At 41.6% G+C, this 16297-nt stretch overlaps 1 long non-coding RNA gene and 1 other non-coding gene across 3 annotated transcripts in view; one reads left to right on the plus strand and one right to left on the minus strand.

Moving 5' to 3' along the window:
* The window catches only part of LOC136009364 (uncharacterized), a 37479-nt gene extending 22067 nt beyond the window's left edge, over positions 1 to 15412 (plus strand). For both annotated transcript variants that reach the window (XR_010610526.1, XR_010610527.1), the window contains exons 2-3: positions 13000 to 13145; positions 14972 to 15412. This is a non-coding gene — a long non-coding RNA (uncharacterized LOC136009364). The remainder of the gene's footprint in view (positions 1 to 12999; positions 13146 to 14971) is intronic.
* Positions 8436 to 8508, minus strand: TRNAA-AGC (transfer RNA alanine (anticodon AGC)). The gene has a single exon. It is a non-coding gene; the product is annotated as a tRNA-Ala (tRNA).
* Positions 15413 to 16297: the final 885 nt, after the last annotated feature.

Raw genomic sequence — 16297 nt, forward strand, 5'->3', positions numbered from 1 at the left:
GCAAACTGCTTCGATAAAAATAGCAACTGCCATGAACCTCAGCCCAGATTTTGAACTCTCCCCCCCCCCCTTTCTGTTTTTTAAAGCTAACATTATTTCAATAAGTACCTCCCTGAAATTAATCATGTGGACTCCACAGTTTTGGCTGTCTTTTCTGATCCAGCTGCTGTCCTCAAGTCCGACAATTTCCATTGCTTCCCTTGGGTTAGAGCGAGTGAGTACATTTCGGGGTATACCTTTGACCTGAGGAATGCACGGGATGGGAAGACATCAGCCAGCTGAGCCCAGAACAAAATGTGCCAAAACTGAGACTCCCTTGATAAAATATAGCTTGGAGAGGGGAACTCTTGGAAGCTGGAGGGAAGGAGCTGCTTTAGGTGCAGGGGCAGGGATAAGGAGAGGATAAAATGACTCTGATTATGGTGAGAAGAATAAATTCGGAATAGAAGAAGGATTTCAGAATAAGATTTCCATAAGCCCTGGAGCATCTAGGCCATGCTGCCAGATTGTCTCAGCCTGAAGTGAGGTGTCCTTAGCATGAGCTAATTGTCCCATCGCCTTGCACACTTTATGCAAAAGTGAAAGAAAACAGCTGTGTGGGTTGCAGAGGTAATGTATCTTCCATGTACCCTTGTGGTGGGAAGTTATCCTTGAGTGTATAGGAATGGGCAAATAAATATGACATGATTGATCCCTTGTGGGCTCCGGTGCAAGGGGTAGGCTGAGTGCTACCAGGGGAATGGGCTTCAAAACACCAGTGGAGCATGAGCTCAAGTGTCCCTTGTAGGTAGGGAGGGACTTTGAGAAACCACTTCTGCTTCTTCTCAGGCCATATATCAGTTGTAGATGTGAGCTTGCTTTGCTGTACCCTGGGCTGGCCCAGTACAGCAGAGGCCACATGGCAGATTCATCCTGGAACAATACTGGGATTACAGAGCCATATGACTTCTGGGATGCAACCAGCTTGTGCCCTTGGTGGAGTAAGAGCAGAGAAGCAAGGGTCTGCCTTTCTATGTAAATGTACCCTTATGGGTGAAATGCATCCCCTCTTCCTGCAGTTGTCTGTGAAAGCTCAGGAGGAGAAAGCTCTCTGAGGAGAGCAAAGTGGGCTTTCAAGAGAAAGCAGCCTGGGTTTTGGACACAACTAACGCAGGTAATTAGCACCTCTGAGGAGACTAATGAAGAGAACCACGAGGAAGGTGAAGGAAATTTGCAGTTAATGCCAGTGTGCTGGTGAGCTTTCCAGAGCATGGAAGTTACTCTTTAAGCCACGTACGTGCTGCAGAGAAGGCGTGTGGGAAAGGTTACAGTGAATTTGCCCTCACATAAGAATCACTTTAGTGCAAATAACAGTCCCAAATTATTTCAAGCCATGAGAAGCTGAAACATTGTTCAAGGACTTGTCAGATCTGTTTTCTGCATTGCTTTTCTTCACATGTTTAGCTTAGGTAATATTTACAGTTTTAGGCGCTTGGTTTATGGCCCACAGTGTTCACTTTAATCAACCTATCACATGCTGTACGTGGCTCTAGCTGTGGTCTGTATTGCACGTAATTAGGGGTAGCTATACAGTGCTCTCCCAGCATGAAATATGCTGGCCTTTAGAAATTGTGCTTCTTCATGACTCTGGTGTGAAAACGAATCTGTTACATACAAAAAAATTGATGGCATTGATCTCGCATTTGAAAATATGGTTGCAAGCTAACCATACTGAATAAATCCATAATAAGTACTTCTGAAAGTTTTTCCTGTGACTAATGTAGGGTTTGCTTGTGCCTGACAGCACAGAGGGGACTGCCAAGATGCAAAGGAAGAAGGACAGAGGAGCCCAGTCAGTTCCCATGGACTTGATGATAAAGGGAGCCTGAACCCCCTGCCTAGTGCCAGCACCCTCTGTGCTGCCAGTTAAACTTTACCCCATCCATCTCCCTGACTTTCTGTAGCATCACAGCTTGCAGGGGGGTTTTACCAAGAGTGACGACAGAGGGTGGGTCAGTGAAGGAAGGTGTTGATGGGGACAAGAGGGGGGATATTTTGTTAGCCATGGAGACACCATTCCACAGGGACTTTATGGGCTGCCTGCAAGCTGGTGCATTGGCTGGGCTTGCTGGCCACGTCTCCAGCGGTGCCTTGTCTCTCCTGGGTCCCTGCGGCAGCCCTGTCTCTGCAGTCACAGCATGCTGGGACTGTGGTTGGGTGGAATGCTGGTAGTAATTGGCTCTGCCCTTTTCCTCCCTCTTCACTGTTCACTGCCAAGATCAGCCATAGGGGGACAGTCACTGGACACAGGCAATTTTCAGAGAGCCTGGGCAGGTCTCACAGGCAGATGTGATGAGGACTTGTTAGTGGATCTATTTTTCCATTCTCAAGGATGCCTTTCTCATTTGTGTGTGCTCACAGGGCGCTGTCAAGCCTTCCAGAACACTGAAAAGGAGAATTAATTTCCAACTGCAAAACTTACCTTATTTCATCCACATGTCTTTCTTCCTTCATGCCTTAATACTCCAAGTAATGTTCAGGTGCTCGGTAACCATTTTTCTAGAGGCGGAGAGAGGCCAGCAGGTTTCATCGCTCTTAACTGTGCGTGTGAAATCTGTGGATGCTAAACTGTTAGAAGTACACTGTGAGGCTATTCATTTGTACCTGCAGAGGAGGAGTTTGGTGTTTTAACCATAATTTAGCCATTACATCAGGACCTCGGACGATGGACTGTTATTCTGCTTGGGGCATCTCAGAATTAGGTCACGGTGGGATCAATCCTGGACCTCCTTCTCACAAGTTGCTCTTTTCCATGTTCAAATACCATCTCATTGAACCCATGTGGATGTTAATTGTGGCTGTTAATTGTAAATGTTAATTGTAAACCAGGGAAGCTGAAGCTCAGGCATGTGTTTCCCTTTAGCAGGTCTGCTCTGCAGGAGTACCATGATGAGAGGGATTGTGAAGGCAGCTGAAGCTGGTAATACCATCAGCCTCCTTGCAAGACCTGTCAAGGATCTTGCAGAGTAAATTCTTGCCACTGTTTGAACGCCAGTGCCCTGAGCATTTACATGGGCAACCCATATGTTTTGACTAGCACTCTCCTGAATTCAGCATATTGTCATATTCTCAATGTATGTATAGCACGTGATTTTTAATGCAGTATTGTGACTGAGAAATTAGGGGTAAACCATAATATACTAGGCTGATAAACTAGATCTCTCCCTATAAAATGTTAATCTAATATGCTTTTTTAACTTTAAAAATCACACAAAATTCTCCTTCTCCTTAATACTTATTAATCTCTACCTATATCTGCACTCATGCATGAGCTGTAGGTTATTCTGGTTTTGACTGGGATAGAGTTAATATTTTTCTTGGTAGCTGGTACAGTGCTGTGTTGGGGATTTGGTGCAAGAATATGTTGATAAAGCACCGATGTTTAGTTGATACTAAGAAGTGCTTACCCTAAAGCAAGAACTTTTTTAGTTTCCCGTGATCTGCGAGTGAGGAGGCGCACAGGAAGCCGGGAGGAAGCGGAGACAGGACACCTGACCTGAACTAGCCAAAGGGGTATTCCATACCACAGCACGTCATGCCCAGTATATAAACTGGTGGGAGTTGGCCAGGAGCCACTGTTCACTGTTCATGGATGGGATGGGCTTCGGTCAGTGGGTGCTGAGCACTTGCGTTGTGCATCACTTGCATTTATTGTGTTTTATAACTTTCTCCTTTTTATTTTCTATTATTTTCCTACTATTTTACTTTATTTCAGTTATTAAATTATTCTTAAACCATATTTATTACCTTTTTTCTGATTCTTGCTCCCATCCCACCAGAGGTAGGGGAGTGGAGTGAGTGAGCAGCTGTGTGGTACTTAGCTGCTGGCTGTGGTTAAACCATGACAAGGTAACAGAGACTTCCAGTCCTGGGTGTGGAGCTTGACTCTTCTGGGATGTCTCTATGACTACAGTCTCTCTCCTCTTTTCCAAAGGTCTGTAATTCATCTGAAAGGAGTTCAGTTCTCCATTACTTACTCTGTTCCTCATCTTGGGTTTGTTTTCCTCCCCCCCTAGACTTCCTCTACTGCATTTTATTTATTTCAGACTAAGGGAGCAGATGTTGAAATCATACCTTTTTTTGTGTATTTCTTTTAGTGGTGTTGAGAGTTTGAGTGCATCAGCAAGATGACCAAATTGCTGAGTGGCTTTGGCACCTGAATCTCTTAATAAATCCTGTTAGCAAAGTGAATTCTCAGGGGTAGGGTGGAGGAGCTTGGGAAGTAAAAGATACAGAGGAGATTGAATAAATATGCACACAAGGTCAGCCTCCAGGGTCTGGCTGATTCACACATTATGAAGTTTGAAGGGGAGAGGGAAAATTCACCTCTCAACTCTTACAGGCCTAAGACTACTTTGTGCTGGGATGGTCCTTTAAAGTATGAACCTGTGATGGTAACCAGTATGCTCAGGTTGCAAGCACAGTGGCCAGACGTGTAGGACAAACTGCTACTCCATGATTCCTTGCACAAATGGTACCTCCTGCTGTGATGCTGAGGAATGCAGTGTCACAGTGTCCTAACAGTTTGGCCCTGCACTGTGGCATTGCTGACTGAATATTCTTCAAACAGAGCAAGTAACATCTGCTGGGAAAACAGCCATGTGCGAATATGCAATGTAGAACCTGCCACTAAATGTGATTCCTCCCTCATTTCAGTAGAACTCCTTACACAGTTTGGGTCAATGCTCTGCTCTTGTGAGACCTCACCTGGAGTATTGTGTGCAGTTCTGGTGTCCTCAACATAGAAAGGACATGGAACTGTTGGAACAAGTCCAGAGGAGGGCCATGAGGATGATCAGGGGACTGGAGCACCTCCCGTATGAAGATAGGCTGAGGAAGTTGGGGCTGTTCAGCTTGGAGAAGAGAAGGCTGCGTGGAGACCTCATAGCAGCCTTCCAGTACCTGAAGGGGGCCTATAGGGATGCTGGGGAGGGACTCTTCATTAGGGACTGTAGTGACAGGACAAGGGGTAATGGGTTAAAACTTAAACAGGGGAAGTTTAGATTGGATATAAGCAGGAAGTTCTTTACTGTAAGGATGGTGAGGCACTGGAAGGGGTCGCCCAGGGAAGCTGTGAGTGCTCCATCCCTGGCGGTGTTCAAGGCCAGGTTGGACAGAGCCTTGTGTGGGATGGTTTAGTGTGAGGTGTCCCTGCCCATGGCAGGGGGGTTGGAACTAGATGATCTTAAGGTCCTTTCCAACCCTAACTGTTCTATGATTCTATGATTCAATGATGTTGTGATACATAGAAAAGTGGGTAAGTTTACCGGTGTGGTTTTCCAGGCTGAATTGTGTGATTCTCTAGTATTCAAATGAGAAGCAGGCAATCTACACTTGCCCAAGTTTCTCTTGTTACGCATCTCACTGGACGCAGTTCTTTTACCATGCAAGTATTATTCCATGAAGTGGCACTGCCTGAAGAGTAAATCACTATGGTGTTACATCAATAAATTCAGCAAAACTTGGTGCAGAGTGAAAGAAAACGCTGTTAAGACTCAACAGACTCTGGCTATAAATCCAGCCCATGGCAACAATCTCCATTTTGAGCCTTCCCCATCAGGAGATTTGATACATTTATATTACCTGTTTGTTACACCTGTTGTATAAAACTACACTGGGCTTCTTCAGCCATACTAACTATGCACTGGAAGTTGAAAAATTGGTTAATCTGAAAACATTTGATAATATGGTTGAAAATGAATAAACTGGTAGATTGGACACTGAATGGTGGAGCCATCCCTTGCTTGGTAAAAGCAAGTGAATCCAGATTGATAGCCAGGGTCTATGTCCAAATGTTGAATTGAAACTCGGACTTGGACTCAGGCATAGCAGGTTAAGGGTTCCCTGGGATGGAAACTAGATGTCTGCCTATGGGTCTTTGTGGAATTATTTATTGCTAGTAAATGTTATTCAACCTGTCTATAGCCTTCTGTCTTCAGCCCGAATAAAGGTTAGTGGAATCAATAAATGTTAATGGAATATAACGAGGCTTGTGTAGGCTGTTTGATGAGGGATCACATGGCATGGTGGCTATTAATAAGATAGACTGATTAAAAGCTAGTGTGTCATATGTGAATCAGATGAAGACTTTATTAAGTCATAGGGCTTAGATATAAATTGAAATGGGAAATCATCACTGCATGACAAGTTCCCATGGAAAGTCATTAACATTAACAATTTCCTCAATACTTTACAAACAGCCCTATGGATTTGGTGTTAATAATTACTGTTGGTGACATAAAAGATGGGAATGATGAATTATAAAATTAGGTAATTTTTTTTATTTCAACTCTATTTAAGGTTGTACATCAAGAAACATATGTCACTTGCAGAAAGGCAGAGGCTGAGTGGTCTGCTTGGGAAGAAAGAAAATGGTAAAAGAAGTTGGGTTTTTGAGGCCATGAGTTCTCATTTTAATATTTGGCTACAGGAGATAAAACACAATATGTGAATGGCGGTGTATGACTGAGAACTGAGAGGTTGCATTAGCTCTGTGTGGTGGAGAAGCACTGCTACAGCAATGTTGTGTCCAGTTCTAGTATTCACAACTCAAGAAGGCCGAATATAAGGTGGCTGGTTTCAGATGAACACAACATTACAAAAGCAGTTTTATATCAAAAGAGGTGCAGGAATTGGTTTTTTTTCCGAAACAAATGTTAGAGGGTCACTCTATGATGATACTATGAAATACCTACATAAGCATAAGGGAATCACCAAAAGTGGATCTTGAGAAAGAGGTATAGCAATATCCATTGACTTGAAGTTAAAGTCAAACACATATCAAGTAGAAATAAGCTTTGTGTTTCAGTTGTGGATAGCTGGTATTAGGTACGAATTACATTTTTGCCTCCACCATCAGAAGACTATTGACTTGATTGATATGATTCAGATCATGACTGTTTTTCTAAAGATAGATACACTCTAGTCAAGCAGCTGCTGGTCTTAAAGCAGGAGCTTCCCTTGCAAAACTTATGGCAGAGGTTAGAGAAGTCACAGAATCACAGAATCCCAAGGGTTGGAAGGGACCTCAAAAGATCATCTAGTCCAACCCCCCTGCAAGAGCAGGGTAACCTACAGTACATCACACAGGAACTTGTCCAGGCGGGCCTTGAATATCTCCAGTGTGGGAGACTCCACAACCCCCCTGGGCAACCTGTTCCAGTGCTCTGTCACTCTTACAGTAAAGAAGTTCTTCCTGATGTTAACGTGGAACTTCCTATGCTCCAGTTTACACCCATTGCCCCTTGTCCTATCACTGGATATCACTGAAAAAAGCCTAGCTCCATCATCCTGACACCTACCCTTTACATATTTGTAAACATTGATGAGGTCACCCCTCAGTCTCCTCTTCTCCAAGCTAGAGACCCAGCTCCCTCAGCCTCTCCTCATAAGGGAGATGCTCCACTCCCTTAATCATCTTTGTGGCTCTGCGCTGGACTCCTTCAAGCAATTCCCTGTCCTTCTTGAACAGAGGGGCCCAGAACTGGACGCAATATTCCAGATGCGGCCTCACCAAGGCTGAGTAGAGGGGGAGGAGAACCTCTCTTGACCTACTAACCACTCCCTTTCTAATGCACCCTAAGATGCCATTTGCCTTCTTGGCCACAAGAGCACATTGCTGGCTCATGGTCATCCTCCTATCCACCAGGACCCCCAGGTCCCTTTCCCCTTCGCTACTTTCCAGCAGGTCAACCCCCAACCTGTACTGGTACATGGGGTTGTTCTTCCCCAGATGCAAGACTCTACACTTGCCCTTGTTAAATTTCATCAAGTTTCTCCCCGCCCAACTCTCCAGCCTGTCCAGGTCTTGCTGAATGGCAGCACAGTCCTCTGGTGTGTCAGCCACTCCTCCCAGTTTTGTGTCATCAGCGAACTTGCTGAGGGTGCACTCAGTTCCCTCATCCAGGTCATTGATGAAAATATTAAACAGCACCGGTCCCAGCACCGACCCCTGAGGAACTCCACTAGTCACAGACCTCCAGCTAGATTCTGCGCCATTGACCACAACTCTCTGCCTTCTTCCTTTCAACCAGTTCTCGATCCACCTCACTACTTGATCGTCAAGCCCACACTTCCTTAGCTTATCTATGAGGATGCTGTGGGAGACAGTATCAAATGCCTTACTGAAATCAAGAAAAACTACATCTACCGCTCTACCATCATCCCTCCACCTAGTCACTTCCTCATAGAAGGCTATAAGGTTGGTCATACATGACTTCCCCCTCATAAAACCATGTTGGCTGCTCTTAATGACCCCCTCATCCTTGATATGCCTAGTGATGGAGTCAAGAATAAGTTGTTCCATCACCTTTCCAGGGATGGAGGTAAGGCTGACCAGTCTATAATCACCCGGGTCCTCCTTCTTGCCCTTCTTATAGACTGAAAAAACATAACAGTGGAGAATGCGGGCATCGATCCCGCTACCTCTCGCATGCTAAGCGAGCGCTCTACCATTTGAGCTAATTCCCCCCCTCAAGTCAGACTCAAAGTCATCTTTTCTAATAGTGAAACAGTGTATCTGGATCCTTTGCATGTTTTCTGTGCTTGGAGATTAAGAATGGGTGCAGGTATAAACCAAAGTGAACCCCTGCTTGGAGCTGTGCTGGATACAGTTACTGACAGATTTTACTTGGTGACACCTTCTTCACACAGATGAACCAGGGCTGCAGTAAAGTGCCACTATATATTTATCAACTCAAGACTGGACATTTGATATATAAAACAGAACTTGTGAGGTAGCTGGTCTGACTTTTGCTACAATGAAGTTCTGAGAAGTTTGGTTAAGATTTATTTTTTTTAAGTGTCTTTTTGCAAACTGTGGCTTATGAAATAATATTTTTTTAATGAAATTGCACCCTAAAATGACAAAATATAATTTTCAAAAAGCACTTACATTAACTCAGCTGACCTTACCATAAGAAGGTGAAATATGCTGTCTCTTTTTATGTTATTAGAAAGTTCAACGGCGATAAACAGCAGAAAACATAGCAATAGCTGGATTTTTCACATTTTTCAGAAGAGTAATAGCTGATGAGAGTCAGAATATCATCTAAATGATTGTCTAACAACAAGGTTTACTCTACATGCATCTTATTTAATGGAAAATATTTATTGAATATTTAAATTTCTCCCCTGTCCTAAAATTATCTTTTTCAGAGAAGTATAGGAATCTGAGTTTTTATTTCATGTTAAATGGACTGTGGAAGTGTCTATGCTATTGTCTTCCTTATATCCTTTCTAATATTCCATGGCAATGATTTTTAGAGAATATATAAAAAGTAAAAGTTTTTTTGTATATTATGAATCTTAAAATATCCTCAATCTTCTCTGTGGATTTTAGCATCCAAAACGTTGTGCACTCTTTCAGTATCAGAATATGACCTGGTTCTGGTACAGAAGCCAGAGTAGTCAGGTTAAGGATGTGACCCACTACATGCATTTACTTTAAATTAAATAAATATTTTCTTCTACAGACACAGGATATACCCATGTGTGTGTAAAATATTTATACTACCCCAGACCTTCCCACTGGCATCAGCAGAAGTTCTGTGTATGACTGCAGGGCATCTTACTCTTCAGCCACCCTCCAGACTTGTACATGTAGAAAATACTGTGTTTTGGATCAGAATCACTGTGGGTGTGAATATTCGTGGAGTTCCTTGAAGTTTACTCATGTACAGCAGCAGAAAATTTGGCCTCTTTGTTATTAAGTTCTTCTGTTTAGAAACTGGTAGCAATATTAAGCATATGGATCTGACCAAACAAGTCATTCAGTGAATGCAGAAGAGTCTGCTTTTTAAGGCATTTGTACGTTGCTGCTGTTGACTAACAGTATCCTAAGGCTGAAGCATAAATTTCTGCCTTATTAGAAACTAGAGAAACAAGACAGGAAAGAGACATATAAATTTCCTCACCATGTGAAAATCTTGACCTAGAATTTATGACAAAGCTCAATTGACCTAGATAGTATGCTTAGCAATTTAAAAAAGAGCACTTGCTGCTTCCTTAATTTATAAGTTGCAGGGGATTTCACTGTTTAAATTATTAAAATAGAAGACTTGTGTCAGCATTGTACCTAAGATAGTCTTATATGAGCATGGTACTAAAGATAGTCCCCCATAGAGAATAGAGGGAGATGGAGAGAGAGACAGAGACAGATCCTGCTGGGCGAGGTGAATGTTGTGAATGTTGATGGCTTGCCCTAGTCATGTGGAGGCCTTTTAGTGGAGCAGAAGTCCAATAAAGACTTTCAATTCCAAACTGCCAGATGAGCCTTTCTTCCTCAGGTTATACCCAGTGAAATGACAGCGTACATTCACCATCACAGCAAGCATGCAAAATTCATGTGAGTGTCCAGTGAATTGTGCCTGATGAATTCTCCCATACTGTTGCATTAAGGGAGCTCTCTTGGCTGTTTCTGAAAAGTAGTAACTTCCTGAATTGCCTCCTATTTGTAACTTGCCATGTGAGTGCTGCCACTGTGCCTTAAAGCCAAGTCAAAGAGGAAAGCTTAAATTCCTGCTAGAAATAACTGTATGATGTGGTCCCTGTGTGACCTCCTGTAGTCTCTTTTCTTGAGATTGATGATAGGACATGTAGGAGTCTTCCCAGTGTAGGTTTAGTACAGGCGAGGGCAGGGGAACAGTCCTGGCTCCTTATGGAGATCTGTGAATGAACAGTTCTAGTTAGTGGTTTAAAATAATTTGTCAATGTATAGATGGTTTTACCATCTCAACATGTTTCACTAGCTGGTGGCACGGTTTAGAGTTATAGAATCATAGAATCGTAGAATCATGGAGTAGCTAGGGTTAGAAAGGACCTTAAGGTCATCTAGTTCCACCTAGAACTGCCATGGGCAGGGACACCTTACACTAGACCATGTACCCCAAGACTCTGTTCAACCTGGCCTTGAACACCGCCAGGGATGGAGCATTCACCACTTCTCTGGGCAACCCATTCCAGTTCTTCACCACCCTCACAGTAAAGAACTTCTTCCTTATATCTATCCTGAACTTCCCCTGTTTATGTTTAAACCCCTTGTCCTATTGCTACAGTCCCTCATGAAGAGTCCCTCTCTAACATCATTGTAGGCCTCCTTCAGATATTGGAAAGCTGCCCTGAGTCACTGTGCCATAGACCAGAACTATATCTGGATGCTGGATCCATTGCTTGTCAAGTGAGGAAATTAAAGGATATATGAAAGAAAGGCAACATTTAATTTATAATTTAGAATTAGTCAGCTTGGAGCTTAAACCTGTATACTGTGCTATTACAACTGGAACTCAGTGGAAATGGGCCTGGGATCATTTATTTACTAATTAACTGTTGTCATGGAGTGTAACTTGCCAACTATACATTGCCACATCACCATTCTTGAAAGTCACACAGAAGGCAGCATGTGAAAGTGCTCTGTATTAAGAAACACAACAATATTATTTCCAAACCTGCTAAACTGGCATTATATTCCCTACATTATTATATTTGGCTACTGTTTAGGGATGGAAGAATCAGGAACCTATAATTTAAAACCTTGTAGAATACCATGGTATAAAAACTTCTAGCTCATTTAAAGGTTTTATTCCATTTTGGAAAGTGTTAGACAAAGGGAGAATGATTTTTTCCTATGAGAGCTATTTTTGGCTAAAATGATATTCAAAGCAAAAAAATTTTATAGCTTCTGGGAACCCCAAAATTTCTTCTGTCTTCCATTCCACCTTTGTAAAGTAATCTGGTTTTCGACATAACAGAAAATAATGCCATTGCAAAGGGCCCCCCATAATGCTGCACAGAAATATGGCTTAAGTAATATATAGTCTTTTGCAAGATCAAGACTGAAATTCATCCTTCAGCTAAAAATTATAGAAGCACACTTAATGATTAATAGTTTCAGATATAAGAGCTGACATCAGCCTTTGGCCACCCGTACCTCTGGGATATTCATTGCAAATGACAGTTTGATTCTACATAATGCTGCTAACGTGCATTTGAAGGCTCTGCTTTTCAAAGAGTACTGAATTGTCTACATTGTAAAAAAAAACCCTGTAGCTGAGCAAATACTAAGAGGTTTTGTAATCTTACTGTCATTGTGCCAGCCTCATTCACCAAGATCCACACTTCTCTGAAATGAGTAAAATTCATTTTTCACCTATTTGAAATAATTCTCCTGCTCCATCTTTCCTCTCTCAAGGCTTCAGCTGGAGAGTTGTGACCATTTTGGGTCCTGCATGCCAAGAAAGACATAAAACTCTTGAGAAGGATCCAGACGAGGCTAGGAAATCTGAGATACGGGAAAGACTGGAAAAACTGAGTTTGTTTATCTGGAAAATGAGACTGAGGAGTACAATAACAGTATTTAAACTTATAAAAGGTATCAATAAAATGAAAAAGAATAAACTGTGCTCCAGTGTGATTTAAGTAATATATTCAGAATAACTTCCTGGTTGTAAAGATAACTGAGATCTTAAGTACAATATTGAGGAAGGCTGCAGAATTGCTGTACTGGAGATGTTTAAGAATATGTTGCATATACATCCTATCAGGATTATCTCAAATGAAATTGGTTCCAGCTTGCGTTGAGGAAAGAAGATTTAGGCCTTTTTGGTATCTTGTCAAATAATCTTCTGACATCTCTTCCAACCTATTTCCTATCATGCTATAATTTTCTTTGTTGAAAGAAGAAAGCATGGCAGAACAGGGTCTTTTGTTTCACTTGAAGAGCAATTTCCAGGAATAGTTTTCTTGCTGAATGCGGTATTTGGATAAAAGTTTGACTCTAACAAGCAAAGGGATTCAATATATACTGTGTGCTTTCTAACAGCTCACAGTTGGTCTATGGTTGCTAGCTATGGTGCTGTGCAGAGTGACTGAGCTGGATGCTCCACTTCAGGCATGGAGGCCATGTGAGAGAAACAAAGAATGGCACCACCTGGAGTGAGGGACTTGTCTGTCTCATTCAAACAGCAACAAGGATGAGAAGGAGAAGGAGCTGGGTCCAGAGAGGCTGAGGGAAGGTTACTAAAAGCATGAGATATCAGAAGGTGGAAAACACCCTACAGTTCAAAAGAACTGAGAAGAGCCTCCAGGGGAGAGGTGAAGTTTAATAAAAGGTAGGTATGCATTTGTCTGTGTGTCAAAACCTAGTAGGATAGAAATTTGTGTTACATAAGCTTGCCTGGCCATCATCCATGTCTTTCCTCTCCCAGCAAGAGTGCCCTTGCTGTTAAGACACAAGTAATGCATTCTCTTGCTTTTTCTTTCTCACCCGCCTCTGTGTATTTTGTATGATGGATTGTCCATTGTGCATGAAGAACTTCATGCTCCAAGCTAGAAGAAAGGGGGCCTGCTGCTCAGGTCCTTGTATATAAGAAGGGCTGTGCTGATGCTTCTTTCAGCTGTGATTCAAAAGAAACCATAAGCCTGTCATGCATACACAGGAAGAAACCATAGGTGCCCAGTGCAAGAACAATTTCCCACAAGTGCCTAATTCGGTGCCTATAGGTCGAGGAGAGAGACAGGATCTCAGACATGTTCCCTCCTTCCTTAACCCATGTTGTCTCCATGGGTGTCCCTGTTGCTTGCGTTGCTCCATACTCCCTATTTTCCTGCTCATGGTGGGAGGGATGTAAGGCAATGGATTTAACATTGGCCCCAAAAGTTAGCTACTTCAAAAGGAAGAGGTGCCATACTTACATCCATTTGTGCATTTAGCCCCAGATACCTAACCATAAATAGTCAGCTGACTTAACACTGCTCTGCTTATGCATGGGATATGGTTTTGCTGATATGGACATATTTCCCTCTGCTTCCTTTACATGATTATTGCTATTTATGAATGATTACTCATATTCAAAAGTTATTTTTTATCTTTTGTTGTTTTGAACTTTAATTAAATTTAAATAAATATATACAGCTTTTTGAAAATGCAAACTAAGCAGCTAACTAGCTCAGCATTTTGATTCATGTAATTGTTCCTCATCTTAAATTCAGTGAAGTGCCCTAAATGTTAATAGATGATTAATGAACATGGCTGAATTACTCCTTCTCTTCTCCTTTTGCTCATCCCAGGGATGTATTCTACACCCCACTTTATTCTTTGACTCCCAAAGTAACAAATCACTAACTTGAAAGTAATACTACATTTCCATGGTAAAGGGAGTTATTTTGCGTGGTCTGTGAGGGTATAAGTACTGTGCTGGGGCAGAAGCGTTTCCTAGCTGTGAGGGTTATTAGAATAATTAAACTTTCTAACTGAATCTGTAGAGGTAGATCAAACAAAACCCAGTGTGTGTCATTGTGTGCCCTAAAATACATATCTAATAAGGGAACAAATGCTCTAGAAATCAAATTGGGAGCAATGATTATTTGAAAATTTCAGTGAAAAGTAACCCTAAAGTTAATGACTGATTTACTGAGAACCAGATGCATTGTGAAACCTTCTCAATCCACATCCTGTTCAAGGTACTGTGCAAGGTGAAACTTGGAATACACCAAAGCTGTGTGCCTTTAAGAGGTCCCTGGTGTAGCAATATTAATAGGCTTTTTGTTGTGCTACTTCTGGTTTAATTTGTTCTGGACTTTATTAAGGTCCTTTAAAACATAAGTTTATTAATCTCTATTTATAACAGACACCCAAGCATATGCCAGGCTATTCCTAGAAGACTGAAAGGTAGGGTAAATAGAAAAAGTAATTTATTAGACAACAGGTAATCGTGGGTTTGTTTGGGTTTTGTGGTTTTTGGTTGTTTTTGTTTTTTTTTTTGTATGGTTAGCACTGAAGGAATATCAAAATTAATATTATTTTAGAAAGTTATATGTTAGTGTCATTATTTGTGAGGATTTTAAGGTAATATGTTCATCATTATATAGTGTTGCTTCTCAAACACTGGTTAAAAAGAAAACATTTTTTCCCCTTTACTACCTTCTTGTGTTTCAGGCCCATCAAGAATCTTCAGGACTCTGCAAAGAAGCTGTTTAAGGAGGTGTACAAGGACACTTGGGACCTAATCCTGCCATCTGCTACACTTGAGGTCCTGCATCCAAAGCCTCCAGTTACAGAGTAGCATCACTGCATTGACACATCAAAAGGTCTTCCATGACTTTGAGAATGACAAGGTTCCTGAGGTGTAAAAACAAACTCTTGATGGATCTTCAAGTTTTACAGTGCCTATCACTTGCAGGAATGTGGAAAAACATCTGAAGTGGAAATTAGATCAAGCTTTAATGAGATTGCATTCTACCTCATCACTAATAATCTCACCGCGAAAGAGGGGCCTAGTGGCTGTAAAATGAGTATCTTCTGTTAAAAAAAAAAAATTAAATTTGCTTTTTCTGATAAGCAGGCACCATTAATATCCTAAGAGCCCACATAGTGAAACTGTGCATAGCTTGGTTGCATTTTTATCTCCATCTGATTTGTGAGTTTCAGAAAGAAAAATTGCCCTTTCTCCATGAGAAGCTCTGACATGTGGCACTCATTTAAACAAAGAATTCATGCAGAGGCATGGAGAGGTCTTTTTGAGTTTTCATTTCTGTTATGAAATATGCCATTTTTGTTAAGCAACTTCATGCTCAGAGAATCTTCTTACTTGTCTAACGTAGTCTTTTCCAGAGTGAAGACATCTTTCTCCAGCATAAGTGAAGAAAGAAGACATTCACGCCTGAATGAGGTGCAAGGAACATGGGACAAACGTATTTTACTCAGTTAAAAAAACCTGCCATATTCCGTTCTGCAAAAATGACCCACCCTATCAGGTATTAAGTGTGAAATTATTTTTCCTCTCTCTGATTTTCTTCACCTCCACCCCCTGAAACTTCTAGTTCCAGACCATTAAAAGAACAGTTCATGCTTTGCGGAAATGTAGAGGAAAAAAAGAAAAAGGAGAAAAAAGGGCAATGTAAAGCAGGTCAGCAACGCAACTCTCTTATCCACGTGAATGTGAACCAGAAAGAAAAGTTCTGCTCTGTAACTGAGTCTTTTAGGTCACTCCTTCTTCAGAATGAATTGTGATTATTTTCAAATAATTTTTCTCTAAATTGAAGAAAGACTGAAAGCTAATGCTTATTAGACTGGCATGGTTGCTCTGCTCATTAAGAGCTATACCAAAAATAACAGAGGACAACCTCATCACAGCGTAATGAGATCCAATTGAAACTGTTACTTTTGGCATTTTGCTTAATCTCTTATGCATACATGTGATGTCAAAGTTTCTGGATTTGAGGAAAAATAGATTTTTATGTTCTTTTTTTTTTTACCTTTTTG

This window comes from Lathamus discolor, chromosome 2 (assembly GCF_037157495.1).
Source record: "Lathamus discolor isolate bLatDis1 chromosome 2, bLatDis1.hap1, whole genome shotgun sequence".
Taxonomy (NCBI): domain Eukaryota; kingdom Metazoa; phylum Chordata; class Aves; order Psittaciformes; family Psittacidae; genus Lathamus; species Lathamus discolor.